Genomic DNA, 25,872 nt, shown 5'->3' on the forward strand with positions numbered 1-25,872 from the left:
TTGGTGTTATAGCTGTTGCAGATGCTCCACTTGGAAGAATGTAGATGTTGTTGTCCAACTCGTCGAAACTGAGCTGATTGGTTGATAATTCTAAACTCCCGAACATATAGATTAAATCTCAAAATTGATAATTGAGAAATTTGGAGTAGATTGTAGTGGTGTGGAGAAACCAAAATTGCCAGTGAAATAATAAGAGTTGCTGAAGTAGAACGTCTACTCTGAAGCGAAGATGAAACCAATGACTCCCGAAGTAGATTCCATAGAACTCATTGGCTGATTAGTTGATTGCTTCATCTTGACATAAAACCTGTCGAATTTTGAGCTGTGTATTTGTCTAGCCCCCGACTCTTTGGTTAGTTGGGAAACAACTGAACATAGAGTCAAAAACTATAGCTTCTAATTGTCGAGTAGTCATTGCTTGAGTGAAGATGCATGTTGAAGATATCCGAGTAGAAATATTGAAGATTGGAACACCACTTGTTGTAGTAAAATAACACGGCTTCATATTTGGTGACGCATGCCGAGATAACGAAGCTCTTGTAGACGTCGTGGCTGGTGAAGTAGCAAAACTAGCGAAGTAGCGGCAATAGAGTTTGCCGGTGCCGAAGACAATGAAGATGAAGTAGCTCCACCATGGTGACAAAGTTGCATAGCCGTGAAGACGAAATAACAAGTCGGCGATGAAAGTCGGTGATGACAGAAGCAACCGAAGGCGAAGACATGTAGTTGTGAAGATAAAAACACCAGTCGGCGGCGGCATAACCAGTCGGCGACGGAAGAAGTAGAATGATGATGAAAACGTGCAGTCGTGGAGGCGAATAAGCCAGTCGGCATCGGACAAGGTGGCTAGCAATGAAGACAATGATGTCCATCGGTAATGGTAGCGGTATAAACTAGACGTAGAGGCGAGGGCACTAGTCAGCAGCAGACGAGACGACCGGTGATGAAGACGATAAGGCCAATCAACACTGGCAGAATCATGCAGCCATGGAAGTGAAGAAACCAGTCGGTAGCAAACATAAACAGCTTGCATTGAAAATGATGACTCCTGTTATCGGTGGCAGCGGCATGGTCTAGCCGTGAAAACGATAGCACTAGTTGGTGGCAACGAAGGTAAGCCGGTAGTGAAGACGTAGTTGCCCAACGACCACGGCATAATAAACCAACCATGAAGGTGAAGATACCAATCGACAGCGAACGAGGCAGCCGGTCGGTGAAGACATAGACGCCCAACAACGGCGGCATAATAGGCCAACCATGCAGGCAGAAACACCAGTCGGCGACAGACGAGGCGCCCAGTCGGTGAAGACGTAGACGCCCATCAACAGCGGCATAATAGGCCAGCCGTGCAGGCGGAAACACCAGTCGGCGGCGGACGAGGCAGCCGGTCGGTGAAGACGTAGACGCCCATCAACGGCGGCATAATAGGCCAGCCGTGCAGGTGGAAACACCAGTCGGCGGCGATGAAGGCAAGCTAGTCGGTGAAGACATGGACGCCCATGAACGGCGGCATTATAGGCCAGCCGTGCAGGCGGAGACACCAGTGGACGGCAAACAAGGCAGCCGGTTGGTGAAGACGTAGATGCACAACAATAGTGACATAATAGGCCAACCGTGCAGGCGGAGACGCCAGTCAGCGGTAGACGAGGCGGCCGGTCGGTGAAGACGTAGACACCCATCAACGGCGGCATAATAGGCCAACCGTGTAGGTGGAGACACCAGTCGACGGCACACGAGGCGCCGATGGTGATATTCTGACTGATCCATTCCTGAAGCGTAGCCGATAAGCTTAAAGCTATGAATCCCAATTATGCATATCTGGATCTGGATCCTGCAGAACAAACATATAGGATGAGTAGTATCTGATGTAAATATAAATACTCGAGGAAAATTCAAGTATTTTAAAATGTTTTTAAATATCTATTTCTCCTCTTGTCAATTTTGATTTCCCCAAGTAGATGACTCCTTACGTTTAAACACTTTGCCCGACTAGTCATAGCCCCCAAACACCGGAGTCGGCCTAGGCACTTCCCAAACATGCATATGAGTGACATGAGTTCGTCATTAATGGAACAAAGTTTCACGGATTGGAGTTTACTACTCAGGTACTTTTGCAATTGTTAAGAGCAGAAAATAAATTATCTTATCTCTATGCTTTTGACTTATTCCGAGTAATACTTAGCACCTTGCGTTACTTGGTCCATCCAACGAGCCCCCGGGTGCTAGGAATTAATCGACCCAAAGGCAACTATCCATCGGCAAACCAAATGGAAAGCATAGGAAGATAGAACTCCATAACTCGATAGGCACTTTTGTACTCAGATTATGTCGCAAGCAATCAAGATAGATATTATGAAAAAATGTTGAAAAATATAATATAACATCTGTAGCCCCCGACTCACTAGTCAACGGCGAACCAGTTGATATAGTGAGGCAGAGGAAAAGGAAAATATCATATAAAAAATGATGACTTAGCTTTTTTGTATTCCCTCGGCGACAACAGAAGCAGCCGATGTAGGACCGAAGCCGTCCATCAATAGCGATGAAAACACCTGTTGGCGGCGGCGAAAGCAAGCCGGTGGTGTAGATGACGAGGCCCATCAACGGCGGCAGAGTCCGCCAACCGTATAGGCGAGGACACCAGTCGGCGGCGATGAAGGCAGGTCGGCGGTAAAGACGTGGATGCCCATGAACGATGGTGTGACCAACCAACCGTATAGGCGAGGACACCAGTCGGCAGCGACGAAGGCAGGCCGGCGGTGAAGTCGTAGATGCCCAACAACGGCGGCATAATAGGCCAGGCGTGCAGGCGGAGACACCAGTCGGCGGCGGCGAAGGCAAGCCGGTCGGTAAAAATGTAGATGCCCAACAACGGTGGTCTGACCAACCAACCGTATAGGCGGAGACACTGGTCGGCAGTGGCGAAGGCAAGCCGGTCGGTAAAGACGTGGACGCCCAACAACGGCGGCATAATAGGCCAGCCGTGCAGGTGGGGACACCAGTCGATGGCGATGAAGGCAAGCCGATCGGTGAAGATGAAGACGCTCATCGGCTGTGGCCAACTCATGGTATAAACGCCACTAGCCAGAAACGGGCGCGTGCGGTGGCTGAGGCCCGCACGTGCGGATGGTCGATGGAGTGTGCGCGCGTGCCATCAACAAAAAGGCCTGAGTCCAAACTAGCGACGCTATAGCTCCTGATCGACCTCCTGTGCATGTGCAGTGCTAGCTAATCAATCTAGCAGCCGTAGCTCGACGTGTAACATGCAAAACAAACAAATACAGCATGGTTAATTAGCATTAGAATATTGGATGTGTAATTGATTATCGGAGCAGGTATACAAGTTAATTTATTTGCTCCCTCTCCATGGCTTGCATGCTGCTGTTTGCACGTGCAGGTCGAGCATGCCGCCGTGTGCGCTCCAGTCAACGGCGTGTCCATCTACAAGGAAAAAAGCACTCGGACATGGCTTGGCACCAGAGTAGGCAACGGCGGTGGCTACGTGTTGATTTCAGCCGATACATGAAAATAATAAAAATAGCAGAAGGTTAATCTACAATTAAGAATCAATCTAATAAAAATTAGATTGGAACGACCAACCCGGATCAGAGATTTGAGCCATTGAAATCTGTGAGATTCAAGTCAGCACGTGTTTCCTCAATGTGATTGGCCGATTCGGCTAGTCCGTGTGCATAGCAGGACAACAATGCATGATAGGGATTCGGGGTGAGAAGCAGCCGGCATCAGCAGTGTAAGGGAGACGACGACGCCGTCTCAAATTCACCCAGAACCCAATATCAATTTGATCGGAAGATGGTGTCGACGGCGGCAGAATCCATGAAACTCGAGCGAGGATGATACCAGCGACTTATGTTGATTCCATCGCACTTCTTGACAGATAATTCGACGCTACCCCTACCTGGCGCGCCAACTATCGAAACATGAATTCGGCAATAATAAAAGGGGGTAGCGCACGAGACCTAAAAGTGGATGGATACGGAGACAAGGATTTAGACAGGTTCAGGCCCTCTCAATGAGAGGTAATACCCTACTCCTGTTTGGGGATTTGAATCCACCGGGTGTAGTATAGATCTGACGATCTAGTTGTCTCATGCCCCCTAAAGGGCCTCCTGTCCACCTTATATAGGATGGGGGACAGGATTACAGGATAGAAACCTTAACCAATACGGTATCGGTTTCCTAAAGCTATTTTACAATGTTATCAAATCAGGACTTTAGGCCACTCCATAATATAAAAGGAAACGTAATACCCAAGTCATGATCTGTTACATATTACATAGATATAAGCTATCCCCTATGACTAGTCGGATAACCATGCCGTGTGGGTATGGGGTACCCATAATCTCCACAGTAGTGTCCACCTCGAGCTATGTAGATTCTACTCTTCATATATGCCTACTCTTTTCTGATCACTTTTACTTTGTCAAATAAGTTTGATATGTAGCTTGATTTTATAAAGACCATGTTTCCTTTGTATGGACCTATGGGTAACTGCAAACAAACTTATCCTGTAGATATTCGTCTCGTGGTTTACTGATGGATACAGTAATTAGTTTTTTTTATTAGGGTCCGAACACCCCATGCGACACCCTATATAATACCCCATGTGACACACCAAAACTTTACACTCCTAGATCTAAATACCCCCTATACTACAGTGCAGTATTTCAGCATTAGCACCTTAATCTGTTATTCCCCCTACATCAACAATGAAAACAATTATGAGTGGACATATTTTGTAAATATATGGAGCATATATTTGTATGAAATGGGAATGCGCTGGAACTGTGGGCATTGATTCTGCCTTATGGTTTGTACTGGACTGAACTCTGAAAAATTTGAACTTGTGCATTACATGGTTCCAATGGATAGCAATTTTGGGGCCTCTCGACCGACATCGTTGACAAGATCAGATGAGTTATTGAAATAATGTAATAGGTTTATAGCTCCAGCTTTGCCTATATGCTTATTCGTTCCATTCATAGATTTTTCGCACTCTTGTTTCAGCGGGTGATCCTCCCATTGGAGTTCTTTCAGATATTACTAATCTTAGTGCTGCTGAATTAAGAAGGATGCGTGCTAGAGCGAGGTACGCTTTGTTGAGTGTGGACGAGAAGGAGGCGAGGAATAAAAAGGCCCGTGAGAAGAGGCAACAGAAGAAGGAGGAATCCCAAGGAGGAAATCAATATGGTGCTACTGTGAATGGTAACTACAAATGAACTCAGCTCATCTGGGGCCATCTATTCTATTAATTTACTCACACTGCGAGTGACTAACGATATACACATAATAGTCGTATCCTATTTTTACAATTTTGTAGTTTGTCTATTTCGGGGTTTATGGGCCTTTGATCCCACCAATAACTGTGGCGCCTCTAAAGAGAAATAACCAGCAGCTTCAAATAGTATCCTTATCAGAATGTTTGATTTCTAATTTAATTTAATCACTATCTGTATTGTATATTCTTTTGATGTGGGCCATGACTCAAAGAATAGGGTGGACATATGAAACTTGGATATATGTGCACAGGGCCGCATGAAGATATGAGTAACCTTACTACGGCTGAATTAAATAGAAAGCTTGTTCAAGAGTGGTACGCATCATTGACCCCGGAGCAAAAGGATGATAGGAACAAGAAGGCACGTGAAAAAAGGAAATGTAAGGTGGAAGCTGAAGTTTTAAATATGATTGCTAACAATAATGTTAGAGGTAACTACCCAACAAATCAAATAGTTTTTTCTAGCATCCCATGCCACATCGAAATTGTTTATTCCAGTGGCCTCATTCGTTTCACGTAGAGCTGTAATATGTATCTATACTAATGAAAATATCTTCTGCCAATTATGCCAAACAATCTTATAATTTCGCGCCTTGTGAACAGCCCCACTTGGAGATGTTACAAATATAAGCGCTGCTGGTATAACGAGGTGCCAATTGGAAGTGAATGATTCTCGCACAATGCATCCAGGTAAGAAGAATGCATTATTACATTCCGCATGCTATAGCCGGATTGCTGGCGACTGCTAAATACCAATTTTATGCCGCCAATACCTGCATAAAACGTAGCTAATAAAACATCCAACATAGTGGTAGGACTTAAATTTAACATTTTCCATGAGTGTTGGTGTATATTTGAATGCAGGTAATAAACTATCAAAGTTGGGTGGAAATCCAGAGTAAAGTGAGGAAGAATTTCATCCATACAAGTGTTGGACTCTAGAACTCCATTTTAACATCAGAGAATAGGCTTAACTCTTGGAGAAATGGATAAGATAGTGCAGGGAGGAGACCCATTCCAAATCTGGGGGCCATCGGGCCCAGCCCAAGTTCGGCCGAAGTCCCTGGTGATCACCGTAGGATTGGTATGGACGCTCCAGATGGTTTCCTGATGGCGGTTGCGGGGCAATTCTGATAATTCACATAGTTATAACCGCCATTACCTACCTAGAAATAGAGCTCCCCTTCTCACTTCACTCACATACTCCAAGCTTAAGCTGAATTATAAGAGGCTCTATTGTACTTTATTGTATACTGGAATTAGTGAGAGAGTAGAGTAGAAGAAGTCGGAGGAATTCCGGAGTTGTCGGTAATCCTATTTCTTTTACTTTGTTAATTACTCTGCATTAATAGAATTATCATTCCGTGTAATTAAGATTTATTCAGTGAGAATTATCTCTTGGTTAGTTTCTAATTAGCGTGCGGGATCATTGATCGCTATAATCCATTAAAATATAGTGGATGCTTTAGTGTTTAGCTAGCGCTTTTGGTCCATAGAAGACAAGAGATCAAGTTTTACATGTTTTGGATTTGGATTCGGGCCTCCTGACAGCGTTAACTTCAAACGGACGTAGCCACTGATCTAGAAGGAATTTTGGGGCCCATGAGTACTTGTTGGAAAGCTTATGGAGTCACTTTCAGATGGTTTTGGTCCCACACCAAAATTCCTACCAAGCTATCGGAAATCTGCAAAACAAGCCACGTATCTCATCCAGTCCGAATCTGATTTGGGTTTTGGGCTTTGTAATTGTGTTGTGGGCTTAGCCCAAGGGGATGTGCACCCTAGGGCAACACTGGGACATCCCTAATCATTTTTATTCAATAGCCGTCATTGTTTTTAGTCGGGTTTTGCTTAGATTAATCTGTCAAGAACAGTTTCGCTGCTAGATTGGTTTGTGGATCCCCAAATTCGAGTGCTTAATCATTCATATGTAATTTGGTTGCAATCTATCTTGTTCTTGCTTATGTTCTTCAATTCGCATGCATGGATTAGCCTTCTTGGCGAGGTCAACTGGGTTTCGGCATGGTTGATAACCAGAGAAGACGTGGTGCTGCCATTGCGGGGCTCAGTAGCGTGTTCGTTCAGAAGCCGGATCGAGTTGTGTCGTGACTCCGCCCAAATCGACTATTTATCAATACCTATCGGAAGATCGGGACCTAACACCCTCATCAAAATGGAAAAGGAGGGCCCACATGTTAGGTGTAACTATTCCGAAACTGCCTTAACTGTCAAAACTGCCATGAGGACCCACCTGTCAGTGAGCAGACCGAAGCTGGAGGCCTGTTGGGCCGGCCTAGGCTGGCGGCGCCCAACCAGCTCGGTCCTCTGTGGACGCTCCAAATGCTCTCTCGATGACGGTTGCAGAGGCAAAATGGACAACTCGCATGGGTAGAACTGTCATAACGACCCTATAAAAGGAGGAGCTCGCTTCACTTCTCAACACACTCAAGCAAGCTCAAGATTTCTCTCATACTTTATATTAGTAATTTAGTGCTAAGTGGAAGTAGTATAGAATAGTTCTCGGAGTCTTCGGAAGAGTTTCGGTATGGCTTCAATAGCTTTTCTATTCTCTTCTGTGATACTTTCGGAATTAATGAAATACTCTTCTTATTATATTCTCGGTATTCTCTTTAGTATGAGTACTGCTCTTACTTTACATTTGTGCCGATATAATTGTGTGGGTAGCTTACCAGCGCGGTGCAATGGTGTGGGTTTAATGTCCGATTCGTTGGTTGCTCTATGTCATCTGCAGAGGTGTAGAGTAGTATTCATTAATGTAAGCATGGTGCTTAGGTTAGTAAATATCATTAATTGAGCATATATGCTACGAGACAATAGAGGTGGGCCGCTGATGGTGATAGCTCAGTACGTTTATTGCTTCTACGTTAGTATATATTCCTAAGACAAATTCCTGTGGAGGGTACTCCTCCGTATTTAGCCCCGGTTGGACGGCCATGACAGGTTGTCGTAAGGAACTCGGCAACCCGGGGTGGTCTCTCGAAACACTAGGAGGGCACCGTTAGGGTGTATTGGCCACATGATTGTATACTAGCAAATGTAGAGTAAAGTTTGAGTGTATACTAGAAGTAAAGGAATTGAGTTCTTTCTATTTCTCCTATCACTTAGTTAGAATTATTTATATGAGGAATTCTATAAGCTTCGCTTTGTGTCACTCTACCCTTATATTAAATTAACCCCTGCTTAGACTTTGATGAAGGCAAGTAATACATATATGTATAGATTGGCATGGTTCTCTTTTTCACAATCTTCCTTGGGATTAAACAAATACGATACCTTGGAATACTTCTGGGTGAAATAATACAATGGTATATTCGTGCGCTTGCGGATTACTTCTGTAACCATAAATATACCAGGACTATTTCTGCGGCATTGATGGGAATAAATATTTCTAGTAATGTCGTTAAGAAATACCAACAGCTCTCTGGGTTGAGGGGAACGAGAGAAGCAAGTTCGAACCTAGCGTGACAATATATGGGAATGACCATACGAGGAAATCTATCCAGCCTTTCTACGGATGTTACGATCCCCTGTCATACCCTGTATTCTTCCCTAGAGGAGAGAGTGGTTGGCATCAAGGTCTTCCAAAGGACAAAATAAACATGAGGATGCAAACGTGCGGAATGGCGATGATCTTGGTAAGTTTATCTTCAAACTAAGTTGCCTTATAGAATTGATAATTGTGCGTTACATGATTGTACTAACCCAGACGTTTGTCACGTGTAGAATGTAACAACAGGATACAAGTCTCCATAAGGGACTGCTACTGCTATAAATTCCAATCGCGTCATGGGATTTTCAATCCTGTACTTCACGGTGAACGCCTGTTCCAGCAGTTCACCGTTGACATGTACATCATGGTTGAGAGCTCCCGTCTGGACTATGTGAGGAACAACCAGAAGGAGATAAGGGCCTACCTATATCAGGGGTTGATGGATAGCATCCAGGTTGGGGAGAGTTGAGCAAGTGCGGTCCGCAAACGGACTATGTTGCTAGCGTCGTTCGTCGGTGGTGGCCGAAATATGAAGCGTCGATACATGGAGGTCATGGCCTTAGTACAGAACTACAGGAAGCCAGATGTATTCCTTATAATGACCATCAACCCCAAGTAGGATGAGATTACTCGCGAGCTTGAGCCTGGCCAGACACCACAAGATCATCCTGATCTCGTGGTCCGTGTGTTTCGAGCCAAGTTAGAGGACCTAAAGAAGTAGTTGTTTAAGAAGCACATCCTTGGCAAAGCCATTGCACACGTTTATGTTGTTGAGTCCAGAAGAGGTTTTGCCACACGCACACTTTTTTCTGATCATGAGTGGTCGATACAAGCTATCGTCTTCGGAGAAATATGACCGCATCGTCTCAGCTGAGCTTCTGAACAAGAAATAATATCCAGAGCTATACAATATAGTTGTCAAGCATATGATGCATGGCCCTTGTGGTCGACTCAACGGTAGATGCTAATGCACGCGAGATGGAAAGTGCAGGAACAACTACCTACGAGAGTTCAACGCCACAACTTCGCAAGGCAAGGATTCATACCCGTTGTATAGGAGACATAATCACGGTAAGTGTAAGGGGGTTAGAGGACATCCTCTCGATAATAGGTGGGATGTCCCGTACAATCCTTATCTTCTACGAATGTACAACTGTCACATGAACGTGGAGGTTTGCTCGAGTATCAAGGCAGTAAAGTACCTCTTTAAATAAATATACAAGGGACAGGACAGTGCCTCGATATCCATAACGAGGTAGATAGCAACGGTGAAATCGATGAGATTCAGCGCTATAGGGATGCGAGTTGGGTGACCCCTCTAGAAGCCTTGTGGCGTATATATGGTTTTGACATATGCCATTGCATGTGCCAAACATGAATATGTTGGCTTTCGATTCAGACAAGCATCTCCGTGATGTTCTTGATAAGGAAGACCTAGGCAGGTCGATGCTTACAGTGTATTTCGAGGCTAACAGGCAGCATGTCTGGGCTCGAGATATCCTTTATTGAGATTTCCCAATGTGGTTTACTTGGCAGACGACAGGTAAGTACTGGAAGAAAAGAGATAGACGGGGCAAGGTCAGGAGAATTGTGTGTGCCCACCCGACAAAGGGGGAGCGCTACTATCTTTAGGTGCTTCTAAACCACGTGGCAGGCTCCACCTCATTCGAAGAACAACACACTGCTGATGGTGTGGTCATGTCATCGTTCCAAGCTGCAGCTGAATGAAGGTGTATTATAGAGGCAGACAACACCCTCGACTAGTGCCTTACGGAGGCCGGGGTCTTCCAGATGCCAGTGTCACTACGCAGGTTATTTGCTAATATATTGGAGTACTTTAGGACAAACATCTAGATGCCATATCTGATGACTACACACTATTGGAGAAATGATCTTTGCTGGGTCACTCAAAAATCACATTAGTCTCGGTTTGAGTAAGAACCGGGACTAAAAATATATTTAAAACACACAAGTAAATTTTTATCTTTAGTCCCGGTTGGTGTTACTAACCGGGACTAAATATTATTTTTACTCCCGGTTTAAAAACATGCCAGAGCCCTATTATATTATATTTAGTCCCGGTTGTTTATACTAACCAAGACCAAAGTTAAAAAAATAGTGAAAATCCCTGCTCCGAGCCGCGCGCTGCCTCATCCTCCCGGCCTTGTCCTTATCCTCTCCTCTTCTCCTCCTCCCCTCTCATTTTCTCTCCACCTCCTCCCCTCCCCCCTCCCTCTGACGACGGCAATAGCGATAGCGGGCGGCGGCCTAGCGGAAGCCACCGTGGTAGCGCACGAGGTGGCAGCGGTGCAGGGCCGGCGTCCTCCCTTCCGCCAGATCCAGCGGGAGGGGAGGCTGGGTGGCGACGGCCTGGCGGAGGCGGCCGGGTGAAGGCGGCTTGGCGGCGGCGGCCGGGCAGCGGAGGCCGGGAGGCGGCGCACGGGCGGGCGGGCGGCCGGCGGCGACGTGTTTTGTGATTATTTTTATTTTTTGAATAATTTGTAAATTTTGTTGTAGATTATTTTAGATTTGGGCATGATTTTGTGGATGATTTTGTGGATGGGATGAGAATTGTGACAGATTTGTTGTGCATGATTTGGGGATGATTTGTGGGGATTTGAGGGTGAATAAATGCAAGCAACAAAAAAATAAAGGAAAAAAATGCCTAACCAACCAGGCTAATGGTGGCGCTACGATCTTTAGACCCGGTCTGAAGATCTATCTTTACTTTCGGTTATTTTAACCGGGGCTAAAGATAGGTATCTTTAGTGCCGGATTGGGCATCCCGGTTTACAACCTGGGACTAAAATGGGTTACAATTCGGGACTGAAGAGCCCTTCCCTAGTCGCGACAGGCGAAACCACACATGCTACAGTCAATGGGTAAGGAAATAATATCGTTCCCGCTCCCTGAAATAGACGAAATCACATTATAGTACCCGAGAAGATCCCAGAGATTATTCATTTTCCCGAGATTCACGTAAAAAATGATCGAAGGAAAAGAAGGAGCGTGAAACCTCGTCGCCTCCTGCTTACACAGGCCACGTGATAACGCCCATCAAGATTTGGTCCGATATACTATAAGATTAGTCAACCGAGAATCACTTTCCATTGATCGCACAACTCGCCGAATAAACAACGGCGACGCCGCCGCCAAATTCACCGAAACCAATCTACACCACCACCAAATGATGGATGCATATGCATCGCCGTCAATTCCGCACTGCCGCCGTCGCCGACACTGCCACTGCTGCCGACTCCACCGCCAATGCCGCTGTCGCCGACTCCGCCGCCGCCGCCATTGTCGTCGCCGCTGCCACGGCCCCAACTGTCATCTTCGGCGCGGCCGCCGCCTTCATACGATAGAAGCAAACACTCTCAGCACAGATATCGATCAATTGGTAAGTTAACCTAGCTTAATTAGTCCATGAAAACTATATCGCTATATGCTCTCTTGCGATTTGTGATACTTATATAGCGGGCAGTACATTAGCTAACTACTAAGGTTAATGCATGGTACTGTAGATTAATGCAAGGTACTGTACATTAATTAATTGAAGCACCTAGCTAGCCATCCACTATTATATTATAAAATAATTACGCATATATCAATTGCATTAATATATACTCCTACACTAGCTTGTGCGCAGTTCTCAGGCGCTTGGCTCTTTACTTATGTTAGCAACTCATCTCTCACTCTCACAAAACTGAGGGACTAATTAACGTATGATTAATTAAATATTAGTCTTTTAATTAGAACAACTAGATTTATATGGTTTTATAAAATAACATTCATTTACAATTTTCTATTTTTCATAAAAGCACCGTTTAGTAGTTTGAAAAATGTGCACGCGAAAAAAAAAACAATGGAGTTGAGTTGGGAACTCCAACAAAAGAACTCAGCATAAAATCAACCTTGGCCCTCAGCTTATTTTACATAAAGAATACACTGTGTGGCATGATTCACCAAGAAAAATATAATTGATAGCTATGATCGAGCAAATTAAAGCATTGTACCAAATAATGTTACAATGATACTCACTCCATCCATTTTAAGTACAACCATAATTTTCCGTGTCCAACTTTGATGGTTCGTCTTATTTGAAAATATTTTTAAAAAATTAAAATTATAAGTCATGTATAAAGTACTATTCATATTTTATCATCTCATAACAATAAAAATACTAATTATAAAAAAATTTAAATAAGACGGATGATTAAAGTTGGGCACGAAGACTTATGGTTGCACTTAAAATAGGACGGAGGGAGTATTGACCTACCTGCCAATGGAACATGGAGTAATTTACTATAAAAATGTATAATATTTATTGGTTATTATGCTATATCTTTACAGTGTTATATAATTTCCTTGTGCAATATAGATATCCTTGCTTAATCTCATGTGGTACTCAGGTCAATCAAGATGCTGACATGATTACAACCTGACCCTCGAAGAAAGCAAAGAAAAAAACGGAAGGTAAGGGTAACACTACTTTTTTTTTCGTCTCAATCTATTTAATTATGCCAAAGACTTATATACAAATTATTTCAATCACTAACATTTTTGGTGACTCAAATACTAATGTGAGCTGATGTGTAACTGAAAGGCAATTTAACTTGGCTTAACAAGGAAAATAACGTCAAAGAAAAAAGTATTTTTAATTTTCTATCTCTGATATCCATTTTAACTAGGCCATGCGTGTGTGAATGAGTGTATATGCAGACACACTATATATTGATATAATAACGAGTGCAATAAGATGCTATGCTGATTAATTTATGTGTGCATGCCCAAAGTTTGATCTATATGTATATGGTATTTACGAAATATAATTTGGTTCCTTGTTTTGTCAAATGCAGCACCACTTCAGACTGACGCATTCGTCCCTAAAGCTCGCTATGCCAAGTGGTGAACATAGTGTAAGCAACTGTCAACCAGACTTAGGAGCGGATGCAAATATGTGTAGTAGTACTCTCATTTTTTTACTATTCGTATCATCCGGCTCATATTGATGGTCAAATATTAATTAATTGTCTGATTTCATAGGAGAAATACAACAAGATAAACCATTACATGGAAGTGTCCCATCAAACTACGAGTGTCCTGTATGAACTTATTAACTCTACTTTTAGTCAAAATTTTATTTGATAGTCTTTTAATATAATATTAATTATGATATCACATTTTTATTACATGATAAGGAATCCAAGGAGCATGGAGGATCCAAAGCCAGCATGCCAAATATTGATGTACCATTGAAATTGATACTATCTATGTTTGGCCAGACCCCTGCCAGTATCTCCCTCAAGGTACATTATTGTTTCACATACACTTATCTTTGGTACAGTGTATCCATAACATCTTGATATCAGAATTCCATATTTGTTTTACAGATTATGAATCCCATTAAACTACGAGTGCTCTTGATATAATGGCTCAATTATCGATTGAATATTCTACTGAAAACTGTACAATGGTGGACATGGGCGAATTTCTTGTCTGGAAAAATCACCTAATGTGCCTTCTCTCTGAAGATGAATTTGTGAACGACGATGTAAGTACAACTACGCAACGTTAGAATTTAATTGCCAAGATATTCTTTAGTAATTACATATTTTTAATTGAATCAATAGGTCATCAGTGCATACATACACTGTATGAGGGAGCAAGCAAATAACGATAGGAAAGTGTATTATGAAAACCCATTTCTTTCTGACATGCTGAAAGGGGCTGGGGTCAATGGAGTAGACGAAGATAGTGATAACTTTATTACAAAAATAGTGAATAATTACCTTTTCAATGAACTGGTAATATTTGGCTCTCTATATTTGATAGGATATATAATATATATATGGTATTTCTAATGGATGATCACCTCAAATTAAATTACTCCATATAGGTAATTAACTACCCTAATGTTGTGCATTTGTGATATATACTTAAGAAAATCTGGTGTGCCACTAGGGATGTTGCTTTCACACTCATTTTGTTGGTACATCAGTAGATTTAGCAAAAAGAAAATGTCTTAGCTCGCCATCATCCTGCACATGTATTTATAAGTTAAATATTTGAAATAATATAATATAATATATGAATGATCAATGACTGTCAGGTCTTACATTAATAGCTGGCAAATATAGTTCTTCATTTTTCCATGTACACATGAAGAGATGAACAAAAAAACCTGACAAATTCCTAAGGAAATTGAATAGTTAGCTACCCTTGCATTACACAACTAAATCTACTGGTTTGAACAAGTTTTTAAAAGATAACTTACCTATCAAGAAACGGATTATTAACGATTATTTGCCTCCACAAGGTGATGTCTTTATTCCACCTAGAGCCAGAGCATGCCTTCCGCATACCTTTGTTGAAGTGATCAGCAATAGTTAATAGTTTGCGATGTATCTCATGTTTGGGTTATTTTTATATCCTGGAATAAGTGGATTAGGGTCTCATATATAGAGAGTTTTACTTTCTTGGTCCAGTATGACCACGATAAAGCTTAGAGCATGGCATACTGGTATAGGAATCTACAAAAGATCAACAGTAAAGATAATATAAAAACCACGGGCATATCGGAGCTAATGTTAGCGATCTTACCGATTCAATTTCCTTAGGAATTTGTCAGGTTTTTTTTGTTCATCTCTTCATGTGTACATGGAAAAATGAAGAACTACATTTGCCAGCTATTAATGTAAGACATGACAGTCATTGATCACTCGTATATTATATTTTATAATTACAAATATTTAACTTATAAATAAATGTGCAGGATGGTGATGAGCTAAGACAATTTTTTTTTTGCTAAATCAACTGATGTACCAACAAAATGAGTGTGAAAACAACATCCCTAGCGGCGCACGAGATTTTCTTAAGTGTATCACAAATGCACAACATTAGGGTAGTTCTTTACCTATATGGAGTAATTTAATTTGAGGTGATCATCCATTAGAAATACCATATATATATTATATATCCTATCAAACAGAGAGAGCCAAATATTACCAGTTCATTGAAAAGGTAATTATTCACTATTTTTGTAATAAAGTTATCACTATCTTCGTCTACTCCATTGACCCCAGCCCCTTTCAGCATGTCAGAAAGAAATGGGTTTTCATAATACACTTTCCTATTGTTATTTGCTTGCTACCTCGTACAGTGTATGTATGCACTGGTGACCTATTGATTCAATTAAAAATCTGTAATTACTAAAGAATATCTTGGCAATTAAATTCTAACATTGCTTCATCATAGGTAGTTGTACTTACATCATCGTTCACAAATTCATCTTCAGGGAGAAGGCACGTTAGGTGATTTTTCCGGACAAAAATTCTCCCATGTCCACCATTGTATAGTTTTCAGTCGAATACTCAATCGATAATTGAGCCATTATATCCTGTTGGTTAATTCATAATCTGTAAAACAAATATGGAATTCTAATATCAAGAAGTATCACAAATGCACAACATTAGGGTAGTTATTTACATCTATGAAGTAATTTAATTTGAGGTGATCATTCATTAGAAATACCATATCTAGAAATGGTTGATGTTCTATAATTTTTTGTTTGTGCTTTATTTGTATGACATTATCAAATTTTCATAGTAGTCTTCTATCTATGTTGCCTTTTTATAATTTTTGCCTTTAATAAATGCCATGAGATTGTTTTATGCGCCAAGAAGCTTGCAGTATGCTTCTGTAATGATAACAGATATCTTGCTTTGAAATTAATCTACTAAACAATTATGATTTGTAGTTTCTTTTGGATTGCCAGATTTTTTTTCTGTGATCAACAAAATTTCCCGTTGCAATGCACGGCTACCTTAATAGTAAGTAGGGATGAAAACGGATCGGACAGAAACTAGCTCTACCATATTCGTTTTCATTTTTTTTTGGGAATCGGAAACTCCGGATACGAAAATAGAATCGAATATTGTCGAATACAGATACGGATCAAATATTGTCGAATACAGATACGGAGTGAATACGGTAATGAATAATTATCAAAGTACAAAAACCCCTCAAAATAAGCTTCTCAAATCAAGGAATAGATATAGCTCATTATTTATCTAAAACAACACTTGTACAATTCATTTCCAATGAAACATACATGAAAAACCACACACATCATTACATCACCACATCTCAATCACATGCACATAGAAATCCATCACAGATAAGCTACACTTGCACAGTATACACTTGCACTGCTGCTGCTACTTGCATAGATGCATGTGAGGAATCCATCACAGATCTACAGCATAACAGAAAACAAAATAATCAGAGCTCAATATGAAGTGATGAACCTACCGTAGGTTCTAGCAGTGAAATGCAAAAAAAATGCAAGAGCAATCCAATGAATAGAAGAGAGCGAACATACGATACAAACCTGTCGAGATGCTGAATCGTTGAGTTGAGATGGCAGGTGTCGGCGCGTGGAGGTGGTGCGGCGGCTGGTGTCGCCGTGTCGGTGCATGGTGGTGGTGCGGCGGCAGGCGTCGCCGCGTGGAGGTGGTGCGGTGGCCAGCGTCGCTGCGTGGTCGTCGAAGTGGTGCGGCGGCCGGCGTCGCCACGTCGCTGCGTGGAGGTGGTGCGGCGGCCGATACAGCGAGGCGTCGGCGCCGCCGGCAGAGATGGCGAGGAGGAAGACGAGGGGAGGTGGAGACGACTGGCGACGGGCGACGGCGGCAGGGGCGGGGCGGCGCTGCAGGCGCGCTGGACATGGATGCGCCGCCGACGCCGAGGGAGTTGGGGAATGGGGAGTGCCGCACGCCCCCACCCACACAGCCACTCTCTAGGGTTAACCTGGCTATGGGCTTGGGCCGTAAATATTTGGGCTATTAGGCTGTGGGGAGGTGCGGATATCCGGCAAAAAGTTCCGGATAGTTTCCGATCGATTCCGTGTTCCGACGGATACCATCGCTACTATATTCGAATTCATATCCGAGAAAAACTATCCGAATCCGTATCCGATTCCGAAAATATCCGAAGAAAATCCAACCGAAGCTATCCATATCCGAAAACAGGTTCGGAACTCGGAATCTATCTTTACCACTTTCATCCCTACTAGTAAGATTAAATAAGCATACATGCCCATATAAATCACATAATTCAGGGAGCTTGAAAACCTAAGCCGAAAACAAAGGTGCCATAACCTACAGCCCTTATCAAAGTTGTTAACTACTACTCCCTCCACAACTAAATATTACGGACAATTTCTTTTTTCAAAACTTAGCCTCAAAATATTTAGTATAGAAACATAAAATTTATATGGGCAAAAATTTTCATTACAAGTACTTTACACTATCTAATAAAAATTAGTAGTCAAATTTGCACAAAATCTCGAATAAATTCAACTGTGCCATATCCTATCTTACTATAAAAATATAACCTATTAAATCCTAAAACTTAACGTGTAAATATGCCACATCATTATACAATAACAAGATACCACATAATTATCCACTAACAATTATTACATTTAAATATCATGCAAGCATGCTATAATTTTATAATTTATTTAATTTTAGAGTTTTAAAATGCAATCATATTAAATCATCATCCCACATAATTCACATAACACATATACCTATATAGTTCATCTTTTTTTTTCTGTAAAACTTAGTACATTATTCTTTTTCAATATATCCTTTCATCATATATACCTATATAGTTCATCTTCACTTAGTGTTATTTCTCTCTTCTCTCATTAAGTCATATCACATCAATTATTTTTATTCTTAGATGATTAATCTATGGTCTAAACTATCTCTGTCCATTTCTTGTATCATAAAGCCACATCACCTTACTTTTATATTTGAATCATCATTCTATATGCAATTCAATTTTAAGTTATCATAAACTACATCAATTTACATAAGTTTACGTTGTCTAGCTATGTTATGCATTATTTGTACTTATTGTTATCATACTAAACTCACACAGTAAAACGCGGGTTTCACCTAGTATTAAATACTTAGGCCGCCATTTCTCCCCTAAAAATATACCACTCCGTCCCTCTAAAAAAATCACTCAGAGAACCCCTAAACTCAATTCACCGTGAAAAAACAGTCACAGAAATAATTTGAATCTCTTGATCCAATTGCTAATGCACAAACATGTGACCAATATTTTAAAAATAAAGAGGCAGTACTTTTATGCTTATTGTGTTAGACACAACATTTTCTCTCATACTCATTTATCTTATTATCATTTTTCTGACTTATTTATCATTGAAATACTTGGAGCACGGCTTATATTTCAAACACTAAAACGAAGGAAATATGTATTATATCTTCATAATATGACTATCTTTGAAATGCATCTGATCGATATTTTTAGCACATGATATTGTTTGGTTTATGATATGGCTTGCCGGTGGGAATTATAATGTCTGAGACAGCAAATGGGTGGTTTGAAGAAAAGAAACAGAAGTGTAGTCGTTTTTTCATGAAACGTCGAAAACCTGGTTTTACATAAGAGCAGGTTTTCATATCCCTGGATTGCCCACTCTATCCAAAGAAAAAAACATCCTCTGATTATGCTGAAATAAATTCATCAAATCTAGTTCTAGCACAACTTGGGGTTCATGCAAATGCTTGGAGGGTATACATTGAACCAATTAAATGCTTGATCCTGAAAACATGGAGAATATATAGGCTTGAACCAAATGGTTGTTGTTAAACACAAAGAGTTCCGGATGGCTCCCATTCATATTCAATATTTTTTGTCTAACAAAGAGAATTGGTGTGCCAGACGGAATGTTATGGAATAGTTAGTACTAGTATACATCTCACTTGTATAGTACAGGAGCCCCTTCATTTTATTTAATACGCATGGCCAATAAATTTGTATAGTTATATACAAATTGTGAAACAGGAATTTGATGTTGAAGATCCTTTTTAAGATAACGGGAATCCTGGTCTTTTCTTATTGAAACTACAACCAATTATTACATAGTTCTCAGCTTATAAGGCTATCAAATCCTTAAAAAAGTCAAAATAATTTCAAACATTCCAACTTACAGGACAAGACAACATAACATAAACATTCCATCCATAGTTTGCATAAATCTGTATAAACCATTTGCTCTAATTAAACTTTGTCATGTATTTTGCATATCTCTTGTAGTGCACATTTGATGTTGAAGATATGTACATTCAACTTCTTTTCAGAGGGAAGCTTCTTGTGCTTATATATGTAGGTATGGTGCTATATACCGAAGTTAGTACTGTAGTATATTAGTAGTATTCAACATGATTATCAAGAATCGGTGATATTATTTTTTTAATGTTCGCTACCAGTCTCATGTCATTTTTTGACGAGGAACTAAAAAATCCATTATGACGTACGAGGCCGTATTATATTTGAATTGATAGCCACCATGCAGGGATTGATTGCAACTAAACAAAATGCATGTTGCAATTTCTTTGATAGTGATCTTTTTCCGCGTATGGTAACCTAGGTTAATTAATTGATACGGAGTAAGATACACACTTCTACAACATACTGTCTGTGAGTAGTGAATCATATGATACGGAGTACGACACACACTTCTACAACATGGGTCACAAGCAAACATGGTTCCTTGCAGATGCCTACAAGTGTGAATATGTCTTCTGTGATTCGCCATACTTGCATATAAGTAGTTCCCCATGGCTCCCAAGCATATTTTTTCTATGAAAGGGAACAGCAGTGTTGCTTGGAGTTGTTTGCATTATTTTCACTTATTCCTGTACCACAATGAAACTCTGACTTATGCTTATATGGGCTCCCCACCACCTTCAGTTGCCCCGGCCAGTGACACACATATAATTAGAATGCATGCAAAGATTTAACGCATACAAACATATATAATATATAGGATGTATCACATGCTGGAGATGAATTTCTGTACTAGGAGTACAAGGCATTATTCAATTAATTAATTTTTCATATCAAATCTTGATTGCCTGAGCTGCCTGGTTGTACAAAACTGCTGTAATGTAGCAATATTCAATTCAATGTACACAACCGTTCCGTTGATGATAGACTGATAGTTGATAGAGCTGCCTCTTGTTGCAAGTGATTCCCTTGTAATAATGCAATCTAATCCATATTTACTAAAAGGGTTAACATGAAAAGCTCCACCAATTGACTAAGAAATAATATATTTTATTTTTGGCTCTGCCTCTTCATAAAAACTCGACTTGTAGAAGGAAGACCGCCTTGCAGTCTGTCATTATGAAGAAGGCTCAACCAGACCTACCAAGAAAGGCTACAAACTTTGGTCCCCACACGTGGCCTTGTCTCTTATGGATCTGTTTTTAACCCATGTTTTGAGGCCCCTTGCTCCTACATAAGGGAAAGTCCACCATAGTGTAGCTCACTACGAACGCCACCACCACTGACCAGCAGCAGTTGCATCAGAATCTCCGCACGCTTATTCCCCTACCAATCTATCTACAAACACATGGGATCGGGCAAGGCGGATCTTGCTAGAGGGATCTGGGTGTGTTGGGAAAGAAGGGGATCTAAGGGAAAAAAAAGGAAGGGGTTCTTAGATCGGATGGACGACAATGGAGGAGGAGGGAGTTACCGGAGAAGAAAAGGACAACAGCGAGGGTGGCGGTGGCAATGTCAGGGAGGAGTCGTGAACGGATTTGTTCAAGATGCGGTCCACCGGCGGTCTATGGGGAGGGGCCAATGGGAGTAAAAAGGGTCTCAAGGTTGCCTTGAGTTTGTCCGGGGGTTGAAGCCCATGGCTATTCTAGGCCTGGTCTGGATAGAGAGCAGGGCTGAGCCATGTTGGGTTGGCCTAGGCTGTTTTCACATAGCTGAATTCGAAAACAAACTCTAGTATAATATTTTTTTTGTTTAATTAGATCATTGCTATTTATCTATTTGAAATCATGCCATTACAATTTTATAAATATTTGAGACATGCCGCTACTTACTGTTTCGGTGCATTTAGAAAAAAAAAATTGAACCAGTTTCCTTTCCCCTCCCTCCTCTTTCTCATTTATTGGTGGTTGTTTCAATCGGCTTTGTGTTTACAAGGCCTTCTCCACGTCTAACTAGGCTTAGAGATCAAATAGGAGTTAACAAATCCTGACATCAGACAAGAAAATACGAGAATTACCTAAATTGGACTTGGACTCTTGATCCTGTCAGGTCCTACATAAGGTCGGTTCAACCTTATGCCATAGGTCGGTTTGTCGTTATGCTAAAGGGCAGTCCTACTTGCATGATGGTCTGGTCGTACAATTAATGTCGGTCTGGCCTTGTAGAGAAGGTTCAGGTTTGTTCTCAAATTTGACCAAATTTTGCAATACTTTGATCCTAGTATATTATTTGGCTATCAACAGTAACATAGTGCCAATGAAGTATTTCATTTGGATGCTAAGAATCCTTTTGAAGATATTTTTTTTCTGCTGGTATATAAAAACAAGGGGCTATCTTAACCAAGGATAATCAAGCAAAGAGGAGGTGGAAAGATAGTCTAGGTTTTTGCTTTTGTAGTTATACAACATTTCTTCTTTGATTCTTCATTGGTAAGATATGTTTGGAGTGCAATTTTCATCACTTTTGGAATCCAACGACCTAATAATGCTTCTTATCTTTTTGGTAGTTGGCTAGAAAACTAACTGTTTTTTACTAGTAATTTTCAAGGAATGTATTGGACGTGGCTCTAGTCACTTCTACTTAGAGAGGATGATGGAAACCTGTTAAAGAAAGTGTGCAAGTTGTTCTAGATGTATGGTTGAAAAACTTCCACGAGAGATTAGAAGCATAGGTTTTTTCTTTGTTTTGTGGTGTTTGGTTATGTCATGTTGCATGCCTCCATTTGTTTGGAGAGAGGGTCTCAGTATCCATGTAAGAACTTTTGGTCCTGTTGGATGTAGAGGTCCGGATTTATTTCACTATATTAAAAAAGCCTATCGTCTTTTCGTACCGAGACAATGGCACGATTTTTACAGTTTTGGCTGGATTTGTTAATTCCGGATGCACGTTTAGTGTGGGCTTTGACGCGGCTGCACTGTGGAACAAGCTGCAATAACGCAGCGCATGCTCAGGAACACGATCGAAACGCTGGGATTTGCTGATGAAGAAGAATGGATTGCTGGAAATGGTACTTGCAAGTTAGACATTATCCACGGATGGCGGGTCGCATCGGCATCCACGTCCAACCGCGGTCAGCAGGAGCCAGATCGGCAACCACGAGTTCCCTCACATGACGTATTCCCGGTGCCTTCCAAGCTTAAAATGTAAGGAGATCATCACAGAGCCAAGCATAGGCAGTGCGAGTGCCTTATTCGAGAGGAGTTAGCTAGGCTAGTTAGCACACCAACTTGTCTAAAGTACTCCTGGTGTCCATTTCGAATTAGTACAGTCCCTCTGCTCCTGCCTATATGTGTATAAATTTACGAGCTTTCATGTCAAAATGAAAGCTAACACGAGCTTAGTGCCGAGTGGTTGTGATAACATTGTCGTGCTGCAAGCCGCTTCATGCCCATTTTAATTTTCGGAAGGCCTCCTTGTGCTGATCGAGCTGCACATGGCTCACTGACAACCATCTTCTTCTAGGCTGGAGTAGACTGCAACGGACCTTAAGCAATTAATGTTGATAATAAAAGCTTTATTGATCTCAATCAAGTTCTGATAATACTCCGGGCCTCTGCACCATGATAATGCACACAACTAACAAAATCCAACACACTCACAAGAAGAGAAAAAAAAACAGCATCCAGGATCAAGGTCCTACTACCCAAAGACTAGGTCGCCACCCATTTGTCAGGGTAAAAAACTCCTTAATCACTTGCTCCAAATATAGACAAGCCGAAGTGACAAAGTCCTTTAAATTGTTTTTCTGGAGAATAACCTATGATCGGAGCTAATGTGTAATGTTGTAACAGTACATGACTTTTACCAATGTAGAGCTACACCAAAAGCTTCATGCTAGTAAAACCAAATTTAGGCTTAAGCTGTGACACAAGATAATAGAGTGCCATTATTGCACTATTCACAGTAATAAAATATATATACCAGTTCACGTGAACGACTCCACGGCGGTAGATAGGTGTCGATTTTCTTTAATTGGGATTAGGGATTAAAAACGGTTTCCTTTGATCCGTTACACATACTAGCTGATTCTATAGTGGTGTCAGCATGCGTCGATGATCAGGAATGATCAGGAATGCAGGAGAAGCCTACCAAATATGACAACAATAATTGGCACGTACACTGTGGATCGGATTACTGATGCATCTCAACCCCTTTGATATATCTCTAGATCAAACCTTTTAGCATGCATGAGTGCTAGCTACTCTATCTAGAGAACCATGCATATATGAATCAAATAAATGGCAAAACCAACATAATTTCTCTCCTAATCCACGAAGAGGATAAGGATGAGAATGAGGATGCAGCTAGCTTTCTTCGCAAGAGAATGAGAATAAGGATGAGAATGAGGAAGAAGAAATAATGGAGGGCCCAACAATGCATTTGTACCATTTGATTTCAATAGAGTAACATGATGATTTATGAGTGCGTAAGTGTGCTGCCTACCGCTTACAACCAGGGTTGGACTGAAATTCGGTCATTTCGGTGACCCCCGATACGATATTAATTCGGCCGAAATTTTTAAATTTTTTTATGAATTTGGATAATATTTATTCAAATTCAACTAAATTTTGTTTAAAATTTCAAAAGCAAGGGGGGTCAGAGTGTTAAACGTCAGGATCCGGAATTATTCAGGACAGTGAAGTGGCCACAAGATTTAAATCTCTCCGTTTATTTTCGAGCGATGTCGAGGTGGTCAGAGATTAGTAATCAACAACACAAAAGCAAATAAAATGGACTATCTATATATCTTTGATAGAAATTAGAGCAAAAAACTGTTAGTATTTTTCCCACCGTAGGATATATGCACAACGACCAGGATGGTCTCTGTGCACGTGCTATATTTGAATTGTACAGCCTGATTATCCTACTTTACCAAAATCAATCAATTTTTGAGACGGTATGATTAACAGCAAATTTATTACATAACAAATAGAGTAATCATAAAAGCCATTAACTTGCTAATTACTACGTCAAACTAGCTTACTAGAAAACATAACGTAATTTATTTTCCATTTGAAAATTGAAAATAAAATTACAAACAAATCTACTCAAAGTTGCATTGTAACTATAATGCTATAATGTAACTATACTGTAATTTTTTAGGTACAGCAAAACTACATTATAGTTTTTTCTTTTGGTGTTATCTCTGATTCTCTGTGTACGGTAGTCTAGTTGCTCAAGTATTCTCTTGTTGGGCAGCGAAAAATCTTCACGGCGGATGAGGTAGAGAATACAATGCTCCTGCTAGAGTCCGTATTACTAACATGGACATAGAGTTTAACGATTGCCGTGTGAAATGTGAGGAGTTAAACTTCTGTATATAGAGAGGGCAAACAAATGCACAAATCATAACTCATATATAAGTAATCGATAGTTTTTAGCAAAAAAAATATATTGACAAATTTCTAACAGATCCGAATTTATTCTCTGACGCAAAGCTTTTAACATTGTTGCTATTTTTATGTAAGACTTTTCGATTGGATGAGGCCAAGGTGAGTCGGCACCTACCCACTGGATGGTTCAGATAGAAAAGAAGAAAATGAAATGAAATTTCCGATACATGAGTTGATTCAACTCTGAAATCACATTATAATCTCAAACGAGAATAATTTTATTTCTGATACAGGCTCTTGGGGCATGGGTTGATGAGTTCATGAACACATATGACATCGACCATTGGAAGAAGCAGTGCGAAAGGCAGGCACATGGCATCGAGTGGATTTATCTCGGCTGAGACTTTCTCAGGAACTCCGTAGCTCCGGTGCTCACGGTGGATGTTGCTTGGTTCATCGCGTAGAGACATGACCGTCAACGAGATGCGTGCAGACATTAAAAGTGTCTCCTTCTGATCTCGACCCCTATCAATATCTCACCTTGCATCAAAGATTTCCGGTGTCTTCCAAGCCCAATATATATGGATAAAGGTCATCGAGCATTAGCTTGCATGTCACTGACA

This window comes from Oryza glaberrima, chromosome 12, assembly GCF_000147395.1.
Source record: "Oryza glaberrima chromosome 12, OglaRS2, whole genome shotgun sequence".
Taxonomy (NCBI): Eukaryota; Viridiplantae; Streptophyta; class Magnoliopsida; order Poales; family Poaceae; genus Oryza; species Oryza glaberrima.